Raw genomic sequence first — 23,498 nt, forward strand, 5'->3', positions numbered from 1 at the left:
GCTTTCCACCTCCACGAAACAGAGTTGGGGTGCCAACATGAATAAAATATGCGGGGGGGGGCAAGCAGGTAAGCCCCGCCCCGCGCAATCGATCACAAGACACAAACACACACCCAATGGCAATGCTCACCAACTATTTTTTTGGGGGGGGGTGTCAGCCCCCTCAAATATTTTATATGGGGTGGGCGGGGGAGGACCACAGCCCCACGCTTCCCATGCCTGCAAATGAAAGCATGTCTTACTTGAAAGTTAATTCCATCTTAAATAACAGGACTTATTCTTATCTGAGCCAGCTCTTCCTGCCTGTGGTTCTGGAGGGATGCGTTGGGCCATGACTGAAGTATTGGACTGAGCACAAAGACTTGATTGTCGTCCTGTACTTCCCACAGATCTTCCTACTATTATCATAAAGGTAAAGGGACCCCTGACCATTAGGTCCAGTCGTGGCCGACTCTGGGGTTGCGGCGCTCATCTCGCTTTATTGGCCGAGGGAGCCGGCGTACAGCTTCTGGGTCATGTGGCCAACATGACTAAGCCACTTCTGGCGAGCCAGAGCAGCACACGGAAACGCCGTTTACCTTCCCGCCGGAGTGGTACCTATTTATCTACTTTCACTTTGACGTGCTTTCGAACTGCTAGGTTGGCAGGAGCAGGGACCAAGCAATGGGAGCTCACCCCGTTGCGAGGATTTGAACCGCCGACCTTCTGATTGGCAAGCCCACAGCATGTCTTACTTGAAAGTTAATTCCATCTTAAATAACAGGACTTATTCTTATCTAAGAAAGCTCTTCCTGCCTGTGATTCTTGAGGGATGTGTTGGGCCATGGCTGAAGTATTGGGCTGAGCACAAAGACTTGATTGTTTTTATGTCCTTCCCCCAGATCTTCCTACTGTTATATCCAATTCTGCAGTCTTGTGAGAAATCTTGCAAGCTGATTCTCTCCATGCAAGGGCTCCCAGCCCTGCTTTAGGCTGATTTAATGTTGATAGCTGTTACCTGACCTAGGGGGGTCTCACTGCAATTAAAGCAACCTGCCATCTTCATTCCCCCACAGCACTCCTGGATGGTTATGCCCTGAGGCTATGTGCCAGTTGTCATTCATGTTCATAAATAAATAACCATTGTTCCCTGGGCAACAGGGATTTTTTTTCCCCTGTGGCTTTTTCCAGATCAACATTTGCGCCTTTGGGCAAGTCTTCTTGAGTGACACACACATACAATCAAATCAGTTGATAGCTGAAAGCAAGGCAGCAATCTGTGCTGCAGATCTGGAAGCTATTTCAGGGACTCTCTGAAATTGCAGGTTGTTAAACTAAACTCTGAGTGCAAAAGGAGCAGGGTGGAGGAGGAGGAGGAATCGCTCCTAAAAAAACGGTCCAGATTTGATCAGTGTCTGGATGAGACGCTGCCTGGAAGCGCCTTTTATGATGCATTGACCTTCCTAAACATAAGTGTTTCAGGCAGAGTAATAAATCTCTGTGCAAGTAACCAGGAAGTAAGGACTACTGAAATCACTGGAAACGTGTGTAAGAAAAAAGTGTTCCCTGCATGTAGATTATCACATGCGTATACATGCTGCAGGCGGGAAGTGTGGAGGAAACCCATGTCCTGGCATGTCCTATGAACATGGATCTGGCTTTGAATCAGACTTTACCACATCTAGCAAGACTTAATGGTTGACTTGTGACACTATTGTTGTGATGGGGAATTGGCATAGGGGAATCTGTAGATGGAGTGGATGGTTACTCAGCCACCCTCCCATTCTCCCTTACAATTTATCCCAGTTGCCCCCTCCCTTCCTTTCAACTAGTTCAGAGATTGGAAATAATCCACTGCTGGAAGGAGACGTCAACCAGAGAGTATCCAATCCCCCCACGCCTATTTATTCTCTGCTGCATCTCCATATAACACCAGTCCTGAAAGTTCTTCATTGGCTCCCAGTACGTTTCCTAGCACAATTCAAAGTGATGGTGCTGACCTTTAAAGCCCTAAACGGCCTCGACCCAGTATACCTGAAGGAGCGTCTCCACCCCCATCATCCTGCCTGGGCACTGAGGTCCAGCGCTGAGGGCTTTCTGGTGGTTCCCTCGCTGCGAGAAGTGAGGTTGCAGGGAACCAGGCAGAGGGCCTTTTTGGTAGTGGTGTCTGCCCTGTGGATGTCAGAACCGGCCCCTGGGCCTTAGTTTGCCTACCCATGCTCTAGCCACAAATTTTGTATCCCATGGGCCTAGCTCTGTTTCTGGGTGGAAGCTTTCTTTTTGTTTTTAAAAAACAATTGGTTGGCTGTCCTCTTTGTAAGACCTTGGGAATTCCTGGGACTGGATGCTAACTGAAGTTTGTTGCATTAATAAGTCTGTTGCCTTATGTTGCGGTTTACAACATAATCTAGTGTGGTGCAATGTGGTCTAGATGCAGCTATGCTATAAAAATCTAATATACCTTCTCACGAAACAATTAAAATCTAACCTAGGGCAGGGGGAGGTAGTGTGCCTGAAAGGTGCTGCTTGCTCTGATGCTTATTTAGTACTCGGAGCAGAAATAGCAGAGAAAATAGATGTACAGGGATTTGATACGTTTGATTCTGGAGCAGGCATTAGATGTCTTTCAAAACATATTAGCTGTGGCATCTGCAAGAAAATGTTGCAGTATTCCAGCCAGCCATGCCTCTTTCAGAACACTCCATTCCATTCTCATCCCTTCCAAGTCAACCAGGGCTCAGTTTACACAACATATTCTTTGAGCTGTATTGGAATTTCCCACCCCTGTTAGAATTACCGGTATTTTTGGACAGGTTCCCCTGCTTCAAACCTTGGGATTCCCCCAACCAGGGATCTTTCTCTTGTGCACGAATGGTGCCTTATAGCTACATCATGAATTCACTTATAAATGGCAGATACTTTTGAATACCAAATGCTGGGGGCAAGAAACAGGCTGGGGGGTGTGTGCTGTTACATTCATATATTATATTATATTAAATTATTTATATATATTGTGGATTTTATGTTGATCTTGTTCTGTGAATAGCCCTGAGACCTCTGGGTATAGGGCGGTATATAAATTCAGTAAATAATAATAATACCCAGTTCATCAACTTCTTCCAAGCATCAGGCTGAGCACTGTTGGAAAGTCAATAATACAGCAAGTGGACTTCTGGTCTGATCTATCAAGGCTTTCTTTCTGTAAAAATTCAAGGAGCAATTACCCAAAGTGGTTGCTTTACGAGAAGGAAGCCAATTCTTACATTGCACTCATATTCAATATGAATTATGTCCAGAAGTAGACACACTGAAATTAATAGACATGACAAAGTTAATTTCAGTGGGTCTCTGCCCTAGTAAAACTTAGTTTTATACAACCCTCGGAAAGAGCTAGAACATGGGTAGGCAAACTAAGGCCCGGGGGCCGGATCCGGCCCAATCGCCAGTGTGGTGTAGTGGTTAAGAGCGGTAGTCTCATAATCTGGTGAACCGGGTTCGCGTCTCCGCTCCTCCACATGCAGCTGCTGGGTGACCTTGGGCCAGTCACACTTCTTTGAAGTCTCTCAGCCCCACTCACCTCACAGAGTGTTTGTTGTGGGGGAGGAAGGGAAAGGAGAATGTTAGCCGCTTTGAGACTCCTTAAAGGTAGTGAAAGGCGGGATATCAAATCCAAACTCCTCCTCTTCTTCTTCTAAATCCGGCCCGCTGATGGTCTGGAAATCAGCGTGTTTTTACACGAGTAGAACGTGTCCTTTTACAGTGGTACCTTGGGTTACATACGCTTCAGGTTACATATGCTTCAGGTTACAGACTCTGTTAATCCAGAAATACCGCATTTTTCGCTCTATAAGACGCACCAGACCACAAGACTCACCTAGTTTTTGGAGGAGGAAAACAAGAAAAAAAATATTCTGAATCTCAGAAGCCAGAACAGCAAGAGGGATTGCTGCGCAGTGAAAGCAGCGATCCCTCTTGCTGTTCTGGCTTCTGTGATAGCTGCGCAGCCTGCATTCACTCCATAAGATGCACACACATTTCCCCTTACTTTTTAGGAGGGAAAAAGTGAGTCTTATAGAACTTTGCTTCAGGATGAGAACAGAAATCATGCTCTGGCGGGGCAGCGGCAGCAGGAGGCCTCATTAGCTAAAGTGGTGCTTCAGGTTAAGAGCAGTTTCAGGTTAAAAACGGACCTCTGGAACAAATTAAGTACTTAATCCGAGGTACCACGGTATATAAAATGCATCTCTGGGTTATTTGTGGGGCATAAGAATTTATTCCCCCCCCCCAACAAAAAATATAGTCTGGCCCCTCACAAGGTCTGAGGGACAGTGGACCGGCCCCCTGCTGAAAAAGTTTGCTGACCCCAAGCTAGAATCTCAGCATAGCTTTTCCCTTCATAGACTTCTCTGGGCATGCAAAGCCTTCTCTCTCTCTCTGAACTGCTCTAACTAGTTATCTCCAGTCACATTTCATTGACTGCATTCCTTCCCTGTCCTCAGCCACCCACACCGTGCTCAGGCATAGGGCCAGGGATGGTGATTTCTTGTGCCAGCTCTATTCTACCCAGCAGGAGAGGCCTGGGGTGAACTGTACAAGGCAGCTGAGAAACCCATTCAGGGGAAAAGCTTTTTCTCTCATCCATCTAAGCCAAATATGTATTTTCCCTGCAGTTCATAACAGAACACACACAGAGCAGCTTTGGAAAAACCAAAGGATTGCAGCGTGTCCCCACCCACCCAACATCCTTTTTAAATGACTCGTTAAACAGAAGGGGCCAAACCACATCTTTGCATGTCCCATATGCTTTGTTACTGGTCCCATTATTCCCACCCAGCCCCCCTTACCCATTTGCCCTTGTATACACACTGCTAGCAACTAGGCTTAATGATCTTTGGCCAGCGTTTCAAGCCAACCGTGAGAAAGGACTGCCACATAACCACTGAGGGTTTTATGCACTCCCAGGGGTTTGCTCTATCGTGGGAAGAGCGAGGACAAAGGTTTGCCCCGGAGCTGGCAGCAAAACAAGCCAAGCAACCAGGAAAGAGATGTTCTGTTCGTTCACCATGGCCCCATGCCTTTGGTTGGGGGAGATAAAACTCATTGGCAGAGGCCTCATACCTGATCAGACTAGTGGCCCATCTAGCACAATAATTGGCAGTGGACCTATGGGCTTTCAAGCCAACGTATTTCCCATCAGTGTTAGAAACTCAGATATATAAGCTTGGCGCCAAATGGCTGCTTAAACCAGGGTTAAAGGTAAAGGTAAAGGGACCCCTGACCGTTAGGTCCAGTCGTGACCGACTCTGGGGTTGCGGTGCTCATCTCGCTTTATTGGCCGAGGGAGCTTCCAGGTCATGTGGGCAGCATGACTAAGCTGCTTCTGGCGAACCAGAGCAGCGCACGGAAACGCCGTTTACCTTCCCGCCAGAGTGGTACCTATTTATCTACTTGCACTTTGACGTGCTTTCGAATTGCTAGGTGCGCAGGAGCTGGGACCAAGCAACGGGAGCTCACCCTGTCGCGGGGATTCGAACCACTGACCTTCTGATTGGCAAGCCCTAGGCTCTGTGGTTTAACCCACAGTGCCACCCACGTCCCCAAACCAGGGTTACAGTAACCAAAACTATGGTTACCAGATTTTTTTCAATGAATCCGGGGACACTGTTTTTTGTTGTTGTTGTTTGTTTGTTTTGGAAGCTGAGTACCAACAGGGAGTCTGTAGTGGGGCTGTTGAGGCAAAAGACCCTAAATGTGCAGAGTTTTTTAAAAAACTGGGCAACAGCGTGCCACCTGGCCGTGCCTCCCGAGCCTTCCCTGATCTTCTTCCCCCTTCCCCCTTTGTTTTGACAGATCAGGGGAGGCTCAGGAGTCACAGGTGGGCGGCCGTTGCCCAGGAGGGGCCAGTCCAGTTGGCTCTGGCTGGCTTCAGGAGCTGCTCGCTGCCGCAGTGCAGGAAAAATGGCGGGCGCCACAGCAGCGAGCAGCTCCTGAAGCCAGCCAGAGCCAACTGCACTACCAGGCTGGCTCCGGGCTGCTGCTGCTGCTGCTGCCACATTTCCTGGGGACAGATTTACAAATCGGGGGACATTCCAGGGACAGAATTTGTCTGGGGGCTGTCCCCAGGAACCGGGGACGTCTGGTAACCCTAACCAAAACTGAATGTCTGGTGGCCATTTTGGGGTAAGACCAGTGGCGTAGCGTGGGGGGTGTAGGGGGGGCCGGCCGAACCGGGCGCAACATCGGGGGGGGGGCGCTAATCTAGTGGAAGAGACTCAAGTGCTAAAATCCACGGGTTAGGGGGCGCAAATTACTTGCCTTGCCCCGGGTGCTGACAACCCACGCTACGCCACAGGGTAAGACAGCTCTAAAGGCTTATTTTTTCAAATGATGGACTGTCTCTGATTATCAGTTAAACATCTGGCTAGTTCAAATGACAACCTTGAGCTAGGTGAAGAGCTTTGAGAACTTGAAGAAGAGAAGTCACTTGATCCAGGGAGAGTCCTACCTCTTTTTTTTAATGGTGACATGGACCATTCATAACGTAAGAGTACTCTTCACCACTGTTAGCAGGGCAGCAGGGTGGAATAAGTGAAGACAAGCCACAACAATTAACTATAATGCTGTTCACAGCTCCTGCTTCGACTGCACAAAAAAAGCATTTTGGTTCCTGAAATTCATTTCTGTTGTGCAGATACAATATAGCTGGTAGAATTCTACAGGATGGGGTATTAGTGTGTGAAAACAGTCGAGATCCAAGGATCCCTAGGAATTTACCTCCAGATGGTGGAGACATCAGGTGCCATCCTGGTGCCTGGGCATCTTGACTTGGTAATCAGTGGCCAATAGTCAGGTGCCTGGCTGTTTTTGAACACTGTTTCCTATCATCTGTTGCTTGATATTATATAAACTAGAAATGCCATGGCTTCAATCTGGGACATACTACTTACAAAGCATATGCCGTAGCAGTGAGCTATCACTTTTAATCAATACCAGTACAGTGGTACCTCAGGTTATATACGCTTCAGGTTACAGACTCCGCTAACCCAGAAATATTACCTCAGGTTAAGAACTTTGCTTCAGGATGAGAACAGAAATCGTGCTCCTGCGCGGCGGCAGCGGGAGGCCCCATTAGCTAAAGTGGTGCTTCAGGTTAAGAACAGTTTCAGGTTAAGAATGGACCTCCGGAATGAATTAAGTACTTAACCCGAGGTACCACTGTAGCTCCTATTCATGATTGTTAAAAGAGACCAGTCATGCAGTTGAATGCAGCACTGGAGACCGACCTTCTTCTCTTGTTCCGGGGCTCAGTTTGGGGACCCTTGAGGAACATCCACTTTTTCTCTCCTATTCCCATGATTTAGTCCTGAGGACTAATATTACTGGTCAGCTCATGAGTCCTACTCACCATAAAGGTAAAGGAACCTCTGACCATTAGGTCCAGCCGTGACCGAGTCTGGGGTTGCGGCGCTCATCTCGCTCTGTAGGCTGAGGGAGCCGGTGTACAGCTTCTGGGTCACGTGGCCAGCAAGACTAAGCCGCTTCTGGCTAACCAGAGCAGCGCACGGAAACGCCATTTACCTTCCTGCTGTAGCGGTACCTATTTATCTACTTGCACTTTGACGTGCTTTCAAACTGCTAGATTGGCAGGAGCAGGGACCAAACAACAGGAGCTCAGCCCGTCACAGGGATTCGAACCGCCGACCTTCTGATGGGCAAGTCCTAGGCTCTGTGGTTTAACCCACAGCACCACATGCGTCCCTTCCTACTCACCATAGTTATAAACAATTAGATGGTCCTTTGTATAAGGGTGTGCATGCTAATGACCCAAATCCTGACAGACCTACTTTGGCTCCCAGTACATTTCCAAGCACAATTCAAAGTGTTGGTGTTCACCTTTAAAGCCCTAAATGGCCTCGTGGCCCAGTATACCTGAAGGTGCATCTCCACCCCCATCGTTCAGCCTGGACACTAAGGCAGGAGCAGTCCGAGGCGGGGTGGGAGGCGGTCCGTCCCGGGTGCCATTCCAAAGGGAGGGTGACAAGATGCCGACCCCTGATAGGCAGCACCCCCCCCCCCCGGGACCAGTGCCAAGGGAAAATAACTGAAGGAAGGGGCTGTCATTGATTCAAGGTGGGTGAATTCTTTCACACACACCCCAAGAAGACATTTCCTGAATTTAATAATAATAACATTTAACAGGAAATCTGCCATGAAATGCAACAATATGCATGGTTTGATTCAGGTCCTATGACTTTCATCAGCGTAAACTGGTGTTGCCCTTTTCTTTGGCAGAGAGATAAATCACACACTGTGGTGGATTTGCAAATGAGGAAGTCCACCCTGCACAGCAGGGACTTCGGAATAAAAATAAATGTTGAAGCAAAACAGGAATCAAGCCTCACAAACATGGGCAGGGAGCAAATGAGAAAGTCCCTCAGTGAGGGAGGTGAATGCCAATGATTTACTAGGGATTTCTCCCCAAAAAGACTACAGTGAGAATCTGATGTTCCATTCTAACTAGGGTTGTCCATCGTGCTGGGAATGTCTAAAAATAGGCAAGGTCTGTTAACATTCTCTGCATGGGTATGTGAGTCTGCATATTTTATTCCCTTGATTTAATGGCATTTTTCCGACCAGCTAAAGAAAAGATAACTCTGAATAGATATGTGTGAATTTCCCAGTGCTGTTTTTCCAAATTCCAAGGCAAGCTGAATTGAGATAGGGGGGTGAAACCTCATGCTGTCTGTGCCCACGATGTGGAGCTTGGGCAATGATCCAATAGTGTCCTCCGAGGTCCTGTTGATTTATGATGAATGTTTGGGCCCAGAATGCCAACAGACAAGCTATGTTGCTTTGCTTTCTCGTGGCAAGCCTATGATTCTTCCCCAGCTTGACTCTCTCTCGGTTTCCCTGGGACGCAGAAGGAATTTATGGATGTTGAAAATCATCTCCCATGACTCTGGGTGCCAGAGGGCAATGCTTTGCTCTGAGAAAGACTGGAAGGGCGTTTTTTTCTGCCCATACCATACAGGAGCAGCGGGTTGGATTTCCATTGGGTTTTAGAAATTACAAATTATGCTCTAAGCCAGGGATGGGAAACTGTGACCCTCCAATACAGTGGTACCTCACGTTACATATGCGTCAGGTTACAGACGCTTCAAGTTACAGACTCCACTATCCCAGAAATAATAATAAGAACTTTGCTTCAGGATGAGAACAGAAATCACACATTGGTGGTGCAGCAGCAACGGGAGGCCCCTAAAGTGGTCATAGGCGCCGACTCCATGGGGCCTGAGGGGGCCCGAGCCCCCTCAAGAATTCGTTTGGGGGGGCTCTGCCCCCCCAATAATTTAAGAAAATTATTAGTTATATTATGCTTTGTAAAATCACAAAATTATGTTGGTATTTTTTATTTTCCTTGTTTGACGATAGTTACCTTTTAAAATACATTCAGTAATGAGTTAAAACAAAGCCACTCCCGATCTAGAGAGGGGGTGGGGTTGCGGGCTCTCGACCCATCAACAATCTCGCGGGGCTGGCGTCAGCCCCGCGAGAAGCGGGGATTCCCCCTAGCTCATTAATATTCACCGCCCACGGCGGCAGCCAATCGGCTGCCGCAAAGGGCGGGCCCTCACAGGTTCACTTAAGGTCGGGGCAGCCCGGGGTTCGCCCCTTTCGTTCCCCCAGCAGCAGCGGTTTGGAGGTCTTGGGCCCCCCCAATATTTTTTATAAGTCGGTATGGGCCCCCGCCCCCCCAATATTTTTTATAAGTCAGCGCCCCTGAAAGTGGTACCTCAGGTTAAGGACAGTTTCAGGTTAAGAACAGACCTCCAGAATGAATTAAGTACATAACCAGAGGTACCACTGTACAGTGCTGGACTCCAACTCCCATCAGCCCCAGGCAGCAGGGTCAACAATGAGGAATGATAGGGATGACCAACCTTTTTTGGTGCACATTTTGAATTTTGAAACAGTACGGTGGATGCCAAGTCCCAAATAGCTGCCATAGGGGCATGGCACAACACAAAATTAGAGAGGGTGAAGTCATTGTTCCCCACCTCCGCCTGCCTGCCAATAGCCTCATACTTATGGGGGGAAGTCATCAATACCCTGCTGGTCCTGATTGTGAAGACTATACAATATTAATTTTGCCACCACCCCAGTCCACACACAATGATGCTGTCTAAGGACAACAGGGAATATTCTCTAGGACCAGCAAAAATATACAAGGTCAACACACCTCTCTCTCTCTCTCTCTCTCTCTCTCTCACACACACACACACACACACACACACACTTCACATATAAGGTAAAGGTGAAGGACCCCTGAATGGCTAAGTCCAGTCAAAGGCCACTATAGGGTTGCAGGGCTCGTCTCGCTTTCAGGCCGAGGGAGCTGGCATTTGCCCACAGACAGCTTTCCGGGTCATATGGCCAGCATGACTAACCCGCTTCTGGCACAATGGAACACCATGACGGAAACCAGAGCTGATGGAAACACCACAGGGGGACGTATTTATCTACTCACAGTGGTGTGTTTTCAAACTGCTAGGTTGGCAGGAGCTGGGTCAGAGCCAAGGGAGAACACTCCATCACAGGGATTCGAACCACCAACCTTCCCACCGGCAAGCCCAAGAGGTTCAGTGATTTAGACCACAGCGCCACCTGGATCTCTCACATATGACACACAAACATCCCTGTCTCTCTGCCCAAGGGCATTTCTCTCAGTCTCCCACAGAGCATGCTTCAGCACCTACACATTCAGAAAGAACCTCCATTGATGAAGGAAGTGCATGCCATTTCCCCTCAATTGAAAAAAACCAACGAATCCAATTTCCCTCCTCATTAAAAAACCAACAACAACCTGAGGGCCACCCATTGGGTGCCCCTGGGCACCAAGTTGATGAACCCTGCATCAAAAGAACACCCCCCCCCATGTCCATCCTGGAATGTTTCCAAGGGCTATTCCCTCCGCAAAGTATAATTTGGAGGGCAGAATCTGTTGTATGTGAGAGAGAGAGAGAGAGAGAGAGAGATGAAAAGCCTCATCGCTGCAACAAATTTATTATTGGCAAAGCCAAAGGATGACACCCTAAGCTAACTTTTCAGAGGAATCAGTGGCACTTCCAAGTAAGCACAGTTAGGATCAGATTGTTTTGTGCTAAGGCCTCACACTGAAAAAATAATTTGCTTTATCAGTGATAACAGTGATATCAGTTATCTTTGTGGCTGTTGCTTCCAGTTGCTTCCAGAAGGTGGTGCCACAACAAAAAAATTATCCTACTCGCAGGCCTCCGGAAGCACAGTGGTGCACAAACTGCAAAGACAAGGCATTCTATTTTCATCCCTTTTTGCAACGTGGCAACGTTAAAAAACAAAAACACAACCTTCCGCTTTCCCCTAAGATGAAACAGGCTCGGAAAGGCAGAAGGCCAGATTAGTGGACAACTAGCTTTTATGCTTAGCTGCTGCTGTGCATGTCTCTTTCCTTTGAGTAGACACAAATTCCCTCCTGCTCATAGCTGTACCTGGGCAAGCTGCTGGAATTTTTTCATTCCTATACTCCTCAGCGCAAGGCAGGGAAATTTATCCCCATCGTGCAATAAGCCGGCCGCCGGTTTCAGGGACAGAAAGTGGCTCAGCCCCTCTGCCATCGCATGAAACATCCAGCAACCGCCGTGGTCCCTCAATTTCCTCTGCTGCCCATAATCCCAATCCCCGACACACAGCAGCCACTATGCTGCAGTACAGACCCCCTGGCACCCCATAGACACCCACCCGGTGGCTCCCTATCCTACTGCTCACTGGGAATCTCACCAGAGTTGTCTAAGGTTCTGGACTGCAGCATCCCTGGCCTGAGGGTTAACCTGGATCTACAGTTCTAAAGTTTTAATGTTTTTATGTTGTATTTTAATCTTGTTTTTTAAGCTGTATTTTATATTTGGTGTTAGCCACCCTGAGCCCAGTCTTAGCTGGGGGGGGGGGTATAAATAATAATAATAATTATTACTACTACTACTACTACTACTACAGTGGTACCTCGGGTTTCATACGCTTCAGGTTACATACGCTTCAGGTTACAGACTAACCCAGAAATAGTGCTTCAGGTTAAGAACTTTGCTTCAGGATGAGAACAGAAATTGGGCTCCGACGGCGCAGCAGCAGCAGGAGGCTCCATTAGCTAAAGTGGTGCTTCAGGTTAAGAACAGTTTCAGGTTAAGAACAAACCTCCAGAACGAATTAAGTACTTAACCCGAGGTACCACTGTACTACTACTGGGACATAGGGGCCCTTGAAACAAAATCTAAAGAGGAGTTATTATTCCTGTGCGTATAATCTAGGGGTGTGTGCAAATCCTAACTGGTGGGTCAGAAAGCTTGCGACAGGGTGGAAAGAGGCAAGACAAGATGATGGGCAGCAGATTGGGGGCTGGCTTCCGGTCCTGTTTAGGGTTGACATTTCAAAATCACTTGCATGACACAGGGAGCTCTTTTAGCATGTAGAAGCTGGACAGACAGGATTTTGATCCATTATTGCATTTCATTAGCAGCTTCTCCTATGATTATGTCAGTTTTTTAAAAAAACATGTGATGTGGGTATGCCTATAAATCCTAGGGTGTGTTAGCTTGAGCTATTTTGCCACAGTGGGACATTTTTACACATCTTGTAGTGATGGAGGGCTTACATTTCCCCCTAAAGGGTTATTCTGATTCTGTTGGGTTTTCTTTTTTCAATACAAGTGAAGGGAGTAGAAATTCACTTCCACGGAATGGGGTGGGGCGGAGTCTGTAATTCAGTTTCCCAAGAGTCTGGAGTGGAAAGTGGGTGGCTGTGATTCTACTACAGTGATACCTATGGTTACATACTTAATTCGTTCCGGAGGTCCGTTCTTAACCTGAAACTGTTCTTAACCTGAAGCACCACTTTAGCTGATGGGGCCTCCTGCTGCTGCCGCACTGCCAGAGCACGATTTCTGTTCTCATCCTGAAGCAAAGTTCTTAACCTGAAGCACTATTTCTGGGTTAGCGGAGTCTGTAACCTGAAGCATATGTAACCTGAAGTGTATGCAACCCAAAGTACCACTGTAGGTCGTAGGGCTTTTCTCCTAGCCTGGAATCCCTGGATTTCTGTAGCCCAAGCACTGACAGAGGAAGGGGATGTGGTGGGTGTTGTGCGCCCTGGGTGTCATCCCTGGGGGGGGGTGACATTGCCCCCCCAGCCCCCCCCGGGATGCTCGCCCTGCCCTGCTCCAAGTGCCAGAGCAGCTAGCTCCGCCTCTGAGCCCAAGGCAATTTGGAATTGGCTGGCCCTGGTTTGGTACAGTAGAAAAGTAACTGTGGACCTGTCCACATTTGAGCATTATTTAACTGTTAGTCCATTTTTCTCTCATTTGTAGTCCACACCTGCACTTACCGGTACTTGAACTGAGGTACAGTGGTACCTCGGGTTAAGTACTTAATTCATTCCAGAGGTCCGTACTTAACCTGAAACTGTTCTTAACCTGAAGCACCACTTTAGCTAATGGGGCCTCCTGCTGCTGCTGTGCCACCACTGCACAATTTCTGTTCTCATCCTGAAGCAAAGTTCTTAACCTGAAGCACTATTTCTGGGTTAGCGGACTCTGTAACCTGAAGCGTGTGTAACCTGAAGCGTATGTAACCTGAAGCGTATGTAACCTGAGGTACCACTGTATGAGGAGCAACTTTTGTCTTTCCCATTCATACCAGTAAATGTCCCCTTTTTATTTGTTCCTGCCTCATGATTTGTTGATTCTATTAGGAAAATTAAGTACTGTGCACTTTGACTGTTGAGTGTGTATTTTTTAAATGCCCACCCAGTGTGTGCAAAAGCACCTAGTTAGGCAATTGTAAATTTGCTTGTGTGTTTTTCTGATTTTGTAAAACCCAGTACGTTTGCTCAAGATTTGGACCGTAAGCCACCCCAGCCCTAAACACATCTATGTGTATAGCTCTCCCCTTGGAGGTCATGGATCATAAGCACGTAATCATTTTCAGGATTCAGATTAATGCTATTTTTAAAAGAAGTATCAATAGCAGCAATGTGGGAAAACAATGTTCTGAGGGTCAGACTACAATGGAACATTGGAAATCCTGTGGTTGGAAAGTCAATGCAATATTCTTCAAAAATAGCAGCCACGGAGTGGGGTCTTGATTTGGATGTGGGGGGGCCAACTCGCACTGTTCCCCCACAATGCTGTCGTTGTGACCCAAATTGTTCATTCATTCATTCAGCCTTTATTGGCATAGTGCAAATTGTACCTGCCTCTCGAAGCTGCTATTAATTTTAAAAAAGAAAACAGGAAAGCAACATGGGCAAAAAAAAAATCGTGCTGATATGTTTGCTCCTTCAGGGATAGTGGCAACTAAAGGGGGTCGTGAATTAAAGTGGAAAGCAGAGGTTAAGCCTTCTGCAAACACACACAAAGAGAGAGGGAGGGAGACTCCATTTAAATTGTCCCTCCAGTAGATGCTTTTTCCCAAAAGGAGCTTCACACTGGGTGTTTTGATCCTGGAACTCCCAACCTAATGTGCATCTTTGCCCTGAAAAACTAACCAAGACCTATTGTACACTACTACATTTTTAAAATGTTATTTTATTTGCTCTTTTTCTGTCCCAGCCCCCCGGCTGCCAACATCTCCCCCTCCTTATGCCACTGCAGCGCGGCCTATCCATCGTCTTTATAAGGAAGAATTTGAGCTGCTGCTGCCGCCGCCGCCACCAGAGATCTGTGAGGAATGGATACTGTAAGGGAGTGGACTCAGTTAGTGTATAAGGATGTGTGCAATGATGATGCGTTATCTGTGGAATGGAATTAGAACTATCTGGCTGTGGCGCTGGAGGACAGGAGGAAAGCCAGATCAAGCAAACAGCCCATGTCAGTGGCTCACGATATTTGGAGCCGGGTTTTCGACAGAAGATTTGGAACAGGTGGTAACATTCTAAAGGCAGAGGGCAGTTCATGTTGCGAAGTTTGTGTCACGTTAACTCTGTGTAATTAAATGATTAGTGAGCAAAAGGGTTGTGGGGTTTGTTTGTTTGTTTGTTTGTTTGTTTGTTTGTTTGTTTTGCAATCTTTTGAAGCTTGTGTTGTTGTTTAGTCGTTTAGTCGTGTCCGACTCTTCGTGACCCCATGGACCAGAGCACGCCAGGCACTCCTGTCTTCCACTGCCTCCCGCAGTTTGGTCAGACTCATGTTTGTAGCTTCAAGAACACTGTCCAACCATCTCGTCCTCTGTCGTCCCCTTCTCCTTGTGCCCTCCATCTTTCCCAACATCAGGGTCTTTTCCAGGGAGTCGTCTCTTCTCATGAGGTGGCCAAAGTATTGGAGTCTCAGCTTCACGATCTGTCCTTCCAGTGAGCACTCAGGGCTGATTTCCTTAAGAATGGATGCGTTTGATCTTCTTGCAGTCCATGGGACTCGCAAGAGTCTCCTCCAGCACCATAATTCAAAAGCATCCATTCTTCGGCGATCAGCCTTCTTGATGGTCCAGCTCTCACTTCCATACATCACTACTGGGAAAACCATGGCTTTAACTATACGGACCTTTGTTGGCAAGGTGATGTCTCTGCTTTTTAAGATGCTGTCTAGGTTTGCCATCGCCTTTCTCCCAAGGAGCAGGCGTCTTTTAATTTTGTGACTGCTGTCACCATCTGCAGTGATCATGGAGCCCAAGAAAGTAAAATCTCTCACTGCCTCCATTTTTTCCCCTTCTATTTGCCAGGAGGTGATGGGCCCAGTAGCCATGATCTTCGTTTTTTTGATGTTGAGCTTCAGACCATATTTTGCGCTCTCCTCTTTCACCCTCATTAAAAGGTTCTTTAATTCCTCTTCACTTTCTGCCATCAAGGTTGTGTCATCTGCATATCTGAGGTTGTTGATATTTCTTCCGGCGATCTTAATTCCGGCTTGGGATTCATCCAGCCCAGCCCTTCACATGATGAATTCTGCATATAAGTTAAATAAGCAGGGAGACAATATACAGCCTTGCCGTACTCCTTTCCCAATTTTGAACCAATCAGTTGTTCCATATCCAGTTCTAACTGTAGCTTCTTGTCCCACATAGAGATTTCTCAGGAGACAGATGAGGTGATCAGGCACTCCCATTTCTTTAAGAACTTGCCATAGTTTGCTGTGGTCGACACAGTCAAAGGCTTTTGCATAGTCAATGAAGCAGAAGTAGATGTCTTCCTGGAACTCTCCAGCTTTCTCCATAATCCAGCGCATGTTTGCAATTTGGTCTCTGGTTCCTCTGCCCCTTCGAAATCCAGCTTGCACTTCTGGGAGTTCTCGGTCCACATACTGCTTAAGCCTGCCTTGTAGAATTTTAAGCATAACCTTGCTAGCGTGTGAAATGAGTGCAATTGTGCGGTAGTTGGAGCATTCTTTGGCACTGCCCTTCTTTGGGATTGGGATGTAGACTGATCTTCTCCAATCCTCTGGCCACTGCTGAGTTTTCCAAATTTGCTGGCATATTGAGTGTAGCACCTTAACAGCATCATCTTTTAAAATTTTAAATAGTTCAGCTGGAATATCGTCACTTCCACTGGCCTTGTTATTAGCAGTGCTTTCTAAGGCCCATTTGACTTCACTTTCCAGGATGTCTGGCTCAAGGTCAGCAACCACACTACCTGGGGTGTACGAGACATCCATTTCTTTCTGGTATAGTTCCTCTGTGTATTCTTGCCACCTCTTCTTGATGTCTTCTGCTTCTGTTAGGTCCTTTCCACTTTTGTCTTTTATTATGGTAATCTTTGTACGAAATGTTCCTTTCATATCTTCAATTTTCTTGAACAGATCTCTGGTTTTTCCCATTCTATTGTTTTCCTCTGTTTCTTTGCATTGCTCATTTAAGAAGGCCTTCTTGTCTCTCCTTGCTATTTTTTGGAAATCTGCATTCAATTTCCTGTATCTTTCATTATCTCCCTCGCATTTTGCTTGCCTTCTCTCTCCAGCTATTTGTAAGGCCTCGTTGGACAGCCACTTTGCTTTCTTGCATTTCCTTTTCATTGGGATGGTTTTAGTTGCTGCCTCCTGTATAATGTTACGAGCCTCCATCCATAGTTCTTCAGGCACTCTGTCCACCAAATCTAAATCCTTAAACCTGTTCCTCACTTCCACTGTGTATTCATAAGGGATTTGACTTAGATTGTATCTTACCGGCCCAGTGGTTTTTCCTACTTTCTTCAGTTTAAGCTTGAATTTTGCTATAAGAAGCTGATGATCTGAGCCACAGTCAGCTCCAGGTCTTGTTTTTGCTGACTGTATAGAGCTTTTCCATCTTTGGCTGCAGAGAATATAGTCAATCTGATTTCGATGCTGCCCATGTGGTGATGTCCATGTGTAGAGTCGTCTCTTGTGTTGTTGGAAAAGAGTGTTTGTGATGACCAGCTTGTTCTCTTGGCATAACTCTATTAGCCTTTGCCCTGCTTCGTTTTGAACCCCAAGGCCAAACTTGCCAGTTGTTCCTTTTATCTCTTGACTCCCTACTTTAGCATTCCAATCCCCTATAATGAGAAGAACATCCTTCTTTGGTGTCATTTCTATAAGGTGTTGTAAGTCTTCATAGAATTGGTCAATTTCAGTTTCTTCAGCACCGGTGGTTGGTGCATAAACTTGGATTACTGTTATGTTAAAAGGTCTGACTTGGATTCGTATCGAGATCATTCTATCATTTTTGTGATTGCATCCCAGTACAGCTTTTGCCACTCTTTTGTTGACTATGAGGGCCACTCCATTTCTTTTATGGGATTCTTGCCCACAGTAGTAGATATGATGGTCATCCGAACTGAATTCGCCCATTCCCATCCATTTTAGTTCACTGATGCCCAGGATGTCAATATTTATTCTTGCCATCTCATTTTTGACCACATCCAACTTACCAAGGTTCATGGTTCTTACATTCCAGGTTTCTATGCAATACTTTTCTTTACAGCATTGGACTTTCCTTTCGCTTCCAGGAATATCTGCAACTGAGCGTCCTTTCGGCTTTGGCCCAGCCGCTTCATCAGCTCTGAATCTACTTGTACTTGTCCTTCGCTCTTCCCCAGTAGCATGTTGGACGCCTTCCGACCTGAGGGGCTCATCTTCCAGCGTCATAACTTTTATATGCCTGTTGTCTTTGTCCATGGAGTTTTCTTGGCAGGGATACTGGAGTGGCTTGCCGGTTCCTGCTCCAGGTGGATCACGTTTGGTCAAAACTCTCCGCTATGACCTGTCCATCTTGGGTGGCCCTGCACGGCATAGCTCATAGCTTCTCTGAGTTATTCAAGCCCCTTCGCCACGGCAAGGCAGTAATCCATGAAGGAGCTTAAACATGGACATATGCCCTGTGCTGAGTGACCTGTCTGCCTACCAGGCTATTGGTGCCTGTGTAGGTTATACAGACTCCTGGGGGTCCACAGACCCCCAATTGTGAACCACTGGTTTAATAGATTTAAAGCGGGGCGCGGGTGGAGCTGTGGTCTAAACCACTGAGCCTCTTGGGCTTGCCGATCGGAAGGTTGGCAGTTTGAATCCCTGCAATGGAGTGAGCTCCTATTGCTCTGTCCCAGCAAGTGCAAGTAGATAAATAGGTACCACTGCGGTACCAGTGCAAGTAGATAAATAGGTACCACTGCGGCGGGAAGGTAAATGGCATTTCCGCGCGCTTTGGCTTCTGCCACAGTGTCCCATTGTGCCAGAAGCAGTTTAGTCATGCTGGCCGCAGGACCTGGAAAGCTGTCTGCAGACAAACGCCGGCTCCCTCGGCCTGAAAGCGAGATGAGCGCCGCAACCCCATAGTCGCCTTTGACTGGACTTAACCATCCAGGGGTCCTTTACCTACCTAATAGATTTAAGGTCACAAAGCATGTGGATCAGCTTTGGGGTAAGTATAAAGCAACTGCTCAGTTTGTCTAGAGCAGTGCTTAAATGAACAGCTATAGCCCAGCCCAAAACACTTTGGTGCCTGAGGTCAAGGATTGTAGCCTCCCCAACCTCCCCAGTTCCATCTGGCAGGGACACTTGCATCTTACATCAACCCTGGGGATGGGGCAACTGCATCCTTTGCAGTGCCTTGGGCCAAGAAAGAATGGTTGGCAAGGAGCTGCCCACCCAGAGACCTTAGCATAGGACTCTTTCAGCAGCTGTTGAATTTCGCCTCATAGCAGGACCTGGCCAGAGAGGGGAGAGGAACTGGAGGGACCAAATGCAGAATAATAAATAATAATAAAATTTTTTATTTATATCCAGCCCTCCCCAGCCGAAGCCGGGCTCAGAGCGGCTAACAACAGTAAAATGATAAAACATTCTAAAATCATTTCATTATAAAATTAATTCCAGTCAGATTAATGGCAACCATTGGGCTAGAGTTCTGTGACGATTGCCAAAGGAGGGAGCCAGGCTGTGCCCTGGCCAGCTCTGTCTTGTAGACCCTGCGGAAAGATGTCAAGTCCCGCAGGGCCCTAGTCTCTTGTGACAGAGCGTTCCACCAGATCGGAGCCACAGCTGAAAAAGCCCAGTAGAATATTGGTTAAACCACAGAGCCTAGGACTTGCCGATCAGAAGGTCAGCGGTGCAAATCCCTGCGACGGGGTGAGCTCCCGTTGCTCGGTCCCTGCTCCTTCCAACCTAGCAGTTCAAAAGCACATCAAAGTGCTAGTAGATAAATAGGTACTGCTCCAGCGGGAAGGTAAACGGCATTTCAGTGCACTGCTCTGGTTCTCCAGAAGCAGCTTAGTCATGCTGGCCACATGACCTGGAAGCTGTACGCCGGCTCCCTCGGCCAATAGAGCAAGATGAGCGCCGCAACCCCAGAGTCGGTCACGACTGGACCTAATGGTCAGGGGTCCCTTTACCTTTACCTTAGAATATTGGTGGTGGTGTAGAGCAGTAGCAAAGTGGGAGCCACGTGTTGGAAAGCCCTGCGTTCTAATCTGTCCTTGGATGTCAAACCTATGGGGCAATTTTTAAACAAGCCGCTGAGATTCTCAGCCTCAGCTCCTTTCCCAGTTGCAATCTGGTGGCAAATAATGCCAATCAAATTTCACAGGGCTGTTCTAAGAATTGCTGAGGTTTTGCTCTAAATGGGCATTATATATAAAGGCTAAGCATCACCATCCTTAGCAGACGTGGTCTCTTCTATAGGGGTGCAGTTACCAAAATCTGTGCGCTAGCTAAAGCAATCTCAGGAATGTAGGCCAGCATTAGGGTGAAGCCTGTTTACATTAAATGCAGTATCTGGACATCTACTGAGCAGAGAGTCTCCTTAACCCCATGTCATGTCAGTCAACAAATTCTGCTTGCCACTTTTGGGCTTTCTGCAAGAAAAGAAAATCCAAATTAGGAGCAGAGCACGAACACTTCCATCACATTTATTGATCACCAGTTGCCAAAGATCATCCAGAAAACGGACAGTCCACAGTAGGGATGAACAAATGGGAAATCCCACCATGTTCCTAAAGTATCTTCTTGTCTCTTGGAACAAATGGTCACCTCCCTCTCCCCCCCTTTCCCTTCTGGTTGCTGTCTGCAGAGGGACAAATGTTGCCTCTCCACCAAAGCCACCGACCAGATGCGTCTCCTGGGCATGACAGCTGCAGCTTGCATGGGAAAACTAAAATGGAGGAACAGGCAAACCATAGTCGGGCTGTGAGCGGCTTTTGTTTAGGGGTTGGGGTGGGTTGTACGATGGAGGTGTCTCCCACAGTTGACATGGGCGTAGCTAGAATTTATGTTGGGGAGGGCAGGCTTTATGTTTGGGGGGGGGAGGACACATAACATCTGTTAAAAAATATTTATTTACTTGATGCGTTTTTTTTCATTTTACTTTATTGATTTGCTTTATACATTTTTACTTGATGTATTTTTTGACTATCGATTTACTCGATGCCTTTTTATTTGATATATTTTATTGATTCACTGCCACTGCCACCCCTTGCCTACGCCCATCATGAAGGCTGGGGACGTGCTTTCATTTTTCCGCATTTATATGTCACCCTTCAGACTCAGTCACGAAGGAGCAAGCAAGCAATACATGCCGAGAATCCGGCTGCTCAAAGGTGCCAAGTCCCTGGGACCCTGGCATAGCTGTCAACTTTCCCCTTTTTTTAATGGAAATTCCCTTATTCCGAATAGGATTCCTCGCAAGAAAAGGGAAAAGTTGACAGCTATGGGCCCTGGGTGCCCGAGCACCCATAAAATTCCCCAGGGGCCAGGCACCCACAAATTTCGGTGCCAGGGGCGTGCACGCCGCGTGGCACCCACGGTCGCCATGCCCAGCCGGCACCCCTGCGGCTGATATTTCTCCTTCCGATCGCAGATATTTAGGGGCGTGGAAAGGATGCGCGCTAGCCAGCCTCGGCTCCCAGCGAGCTTGCTGGGCTTTGCCGCATTGCAGTCCCCGCCTCCCCTCCCCGCCACGCGTGTCCGCGCAGCCACCGCGGCACAAAGAGCGCGCCTCGCCCGCGCTGGGCGGCAGGAGGAGGCGGGTGCTGCCGCTGCCGCCGCCGCCGCCGCTCCTCCTCCGCAGCCAAGCAGGCGCAAAGCTTCCCAGCCAACGCCCTGCCTCTCGCACTGCGGACGGAAAGGGGCGCTAGCGAGCAGCCGCCGGGGAGAGACAAAGAGCCGCCAGGGAGTGGGCGGGGTCAGAGATGGGGAGAAAGTGCGGGGGGGGGGAGGCGCGTCCTCCGACGCGCCGTCGAGGTTACTGGGCTTCCAAAGCAGGGGCGTCACCGCTTTCTGCAGCAGCATGGACATAGCCATTTTTATATATATTTTTGCAGGGCCACCACCAAAGGAGTTCGTCTCTTTGGAGGGCGGACGAGGGTGTGGGCCAGCCCCCTTGTGCTAAAGTTGTGGTTTTAACTTGGGTGGGTGTTGTTTATTTGGGGTGGGTTTGTTCTTAATGAGTTATATGTCAGTTTGCATTTTGCATTTGCTTTTTTTTTCTTTTTAAAGGAATATTTATTAGCATTTCAAAAGTAGTACAAAAACAGAAAAGAACAAAAAATACAAAAATACAGAACTAAAAACAATTAAAAACACATAAAATTTCAATTGCTTATTTTCTTTTGACTTATTTCCCAGACCTCCTCACACCAATTCCAATTCAAGTTATTAGCTCAGCAAATCCTCACCATTAATTATAACTTATTTCTCAACCTCTTTTCCCCCCCATATTCTCTTAAACATTTGCTTTTTTATATATAACGCTGATTAATACTCTACAGCCCTTTAAAAATACAGTGGAACCTCAGGTTGCGAACATGAGCCGTGCAGGAGGCACGTTCGCAACCCGCACTGTTCAGAACCTGCAGCGCCACATCTGCGCATGCGCAGGTCGCAATTCAGCGCTTCTGCGCATGCGCAAAACGTGATTTAGTGCTTCTGCGCATGTGCAAAACGTGATTTGATGCTTCTGCGCATGCACAAGCGCCGAAACCCAGAAGTAACCAGTTCCGGTACTTCCGGGTTCAACCCAAAATTCCGTAACCTGAAGCATCTGTAACCCGAGGTATCATTGTACATAGCAAACTGAGGTTCTTCCCTGTCCCCTCAAATCCTGGCTATGCCCATGGCTTGCTTCTGAGTAAGCATGCTACAGATTCTGCTGTTACAGAACCCCATCTGTGCTCATCTGTAGCTCTACTTTACTGCCAGTCTTCTGCTCTCTGAGGTTTGGATGGTATTTTATTTGTTTTTATTGGCAGGGCCTCTGACGTCATCTGGGAAGTCACGTCCGAACCCAGCGTTGTGGGTGCTTAAGCACCCAGAAAAAATTCTGGGGATAATTCAGAGGGAAATTCCCAGGTGTCAAAAGACTATATATGCTGCTACTACTGCAGCCTGTGTTTTGTTAGCCCAAAAATGGAAAACGAGTGAGGCCCCAACCAAAGAAGAATGGCAACTTAAACTGATGGAGTACGTGCAGTGGTACCTTGGTTTTCAAATGCCTTGGTACTCAAACAACTTGGAACGCAAACACTGCAAACCCAGAAGTAAGTGTTCCGGTTTGCGAATGTTTTTCGGTAGCTGAATGTGCTCCGTTTTGAGTGTTACGCTTCTGATTTGAGTGCCACACTTCTGTTTTGAGTGTTACGCTGAGGTCTGTCTGTCTTTGCAATTTATTTTGCGTTTTTGTTTTTGTGGCTCTGTGTGGAATCCAGTTCAGGTGCTGATCAATTATGTGACTGCAATACATTGTTTATTGCTTTCATTTTATGGATCAATGCCCTTGTTTGATTGCAAAATTCATGTTAAATTGCTGTTTTAGGGGTTGTTTTTAAAAGTCTGGAACAGACTAATCCATTTTGCATCACCTTCTATGGGAAAGCACACGTTGTTTTTGAATGCTTTGGTTTTCGAACGGACTTGCGGAACGGATTCAGTTTGAGAACCAAGGTGCCACTGTATAGAATAAGAGAACAAGAAGAATATACATTTAAAGAAGATGGGGAAATGTTTACTGAGATGGAGGTCATTTTCCAAGGCTGCATGAAGCCACCTTGCTTGCCTCTCT

The 23,498-nt window shown here is 47.3% G+C and overlaps 1 protein-coding gene and 1 long non-coding RNA gene across 2 annotated transcripts in view; one reads left to right on the forward strand and one right to left on the reverse strand.

The window, feature by feature from the left end:
- Window positions 1-23,498, forward strand: part of LOC309334973 (tubulin alpha-1A chain) — a 94,873-nt gene that overhangs the window by 35,823 nt on the left and 35,552 nt on the right. The gene's annotated exons all lie outside the window — the stretch shown is intronic.
- LOC309335146 overlaps window positions 1-23,498 on the reverse strand; it is a 101,805-nt gene that overhangs the window by 21,758 nt on the left and 56,549 nt on the right. Inside the window, exon 2 of the long non-coding RNA XR_014153394.1 lies at window positions 15,982-17,270. This is a non-coding gene — a long non-coding RNA (uncharacterized lncRNA). The remainder of the gene's footprint in view (window positions 1-15,981; window positions 17,271-23,498) is intronic.

The sequence above is a fragment of the Podarcis erhardii genome (genome assembly GCF_964252035.2).
Source record: "Podarcis erhardii genome assembly, chromosome: 2".
Classification (NCBI taxonomy): domain Eukaryota; kingdom Metazoa; phylum Chordata; class Lepidosauria; order Squamata; family Lacertidae; genus Podarcis; species Podarcis erhardii.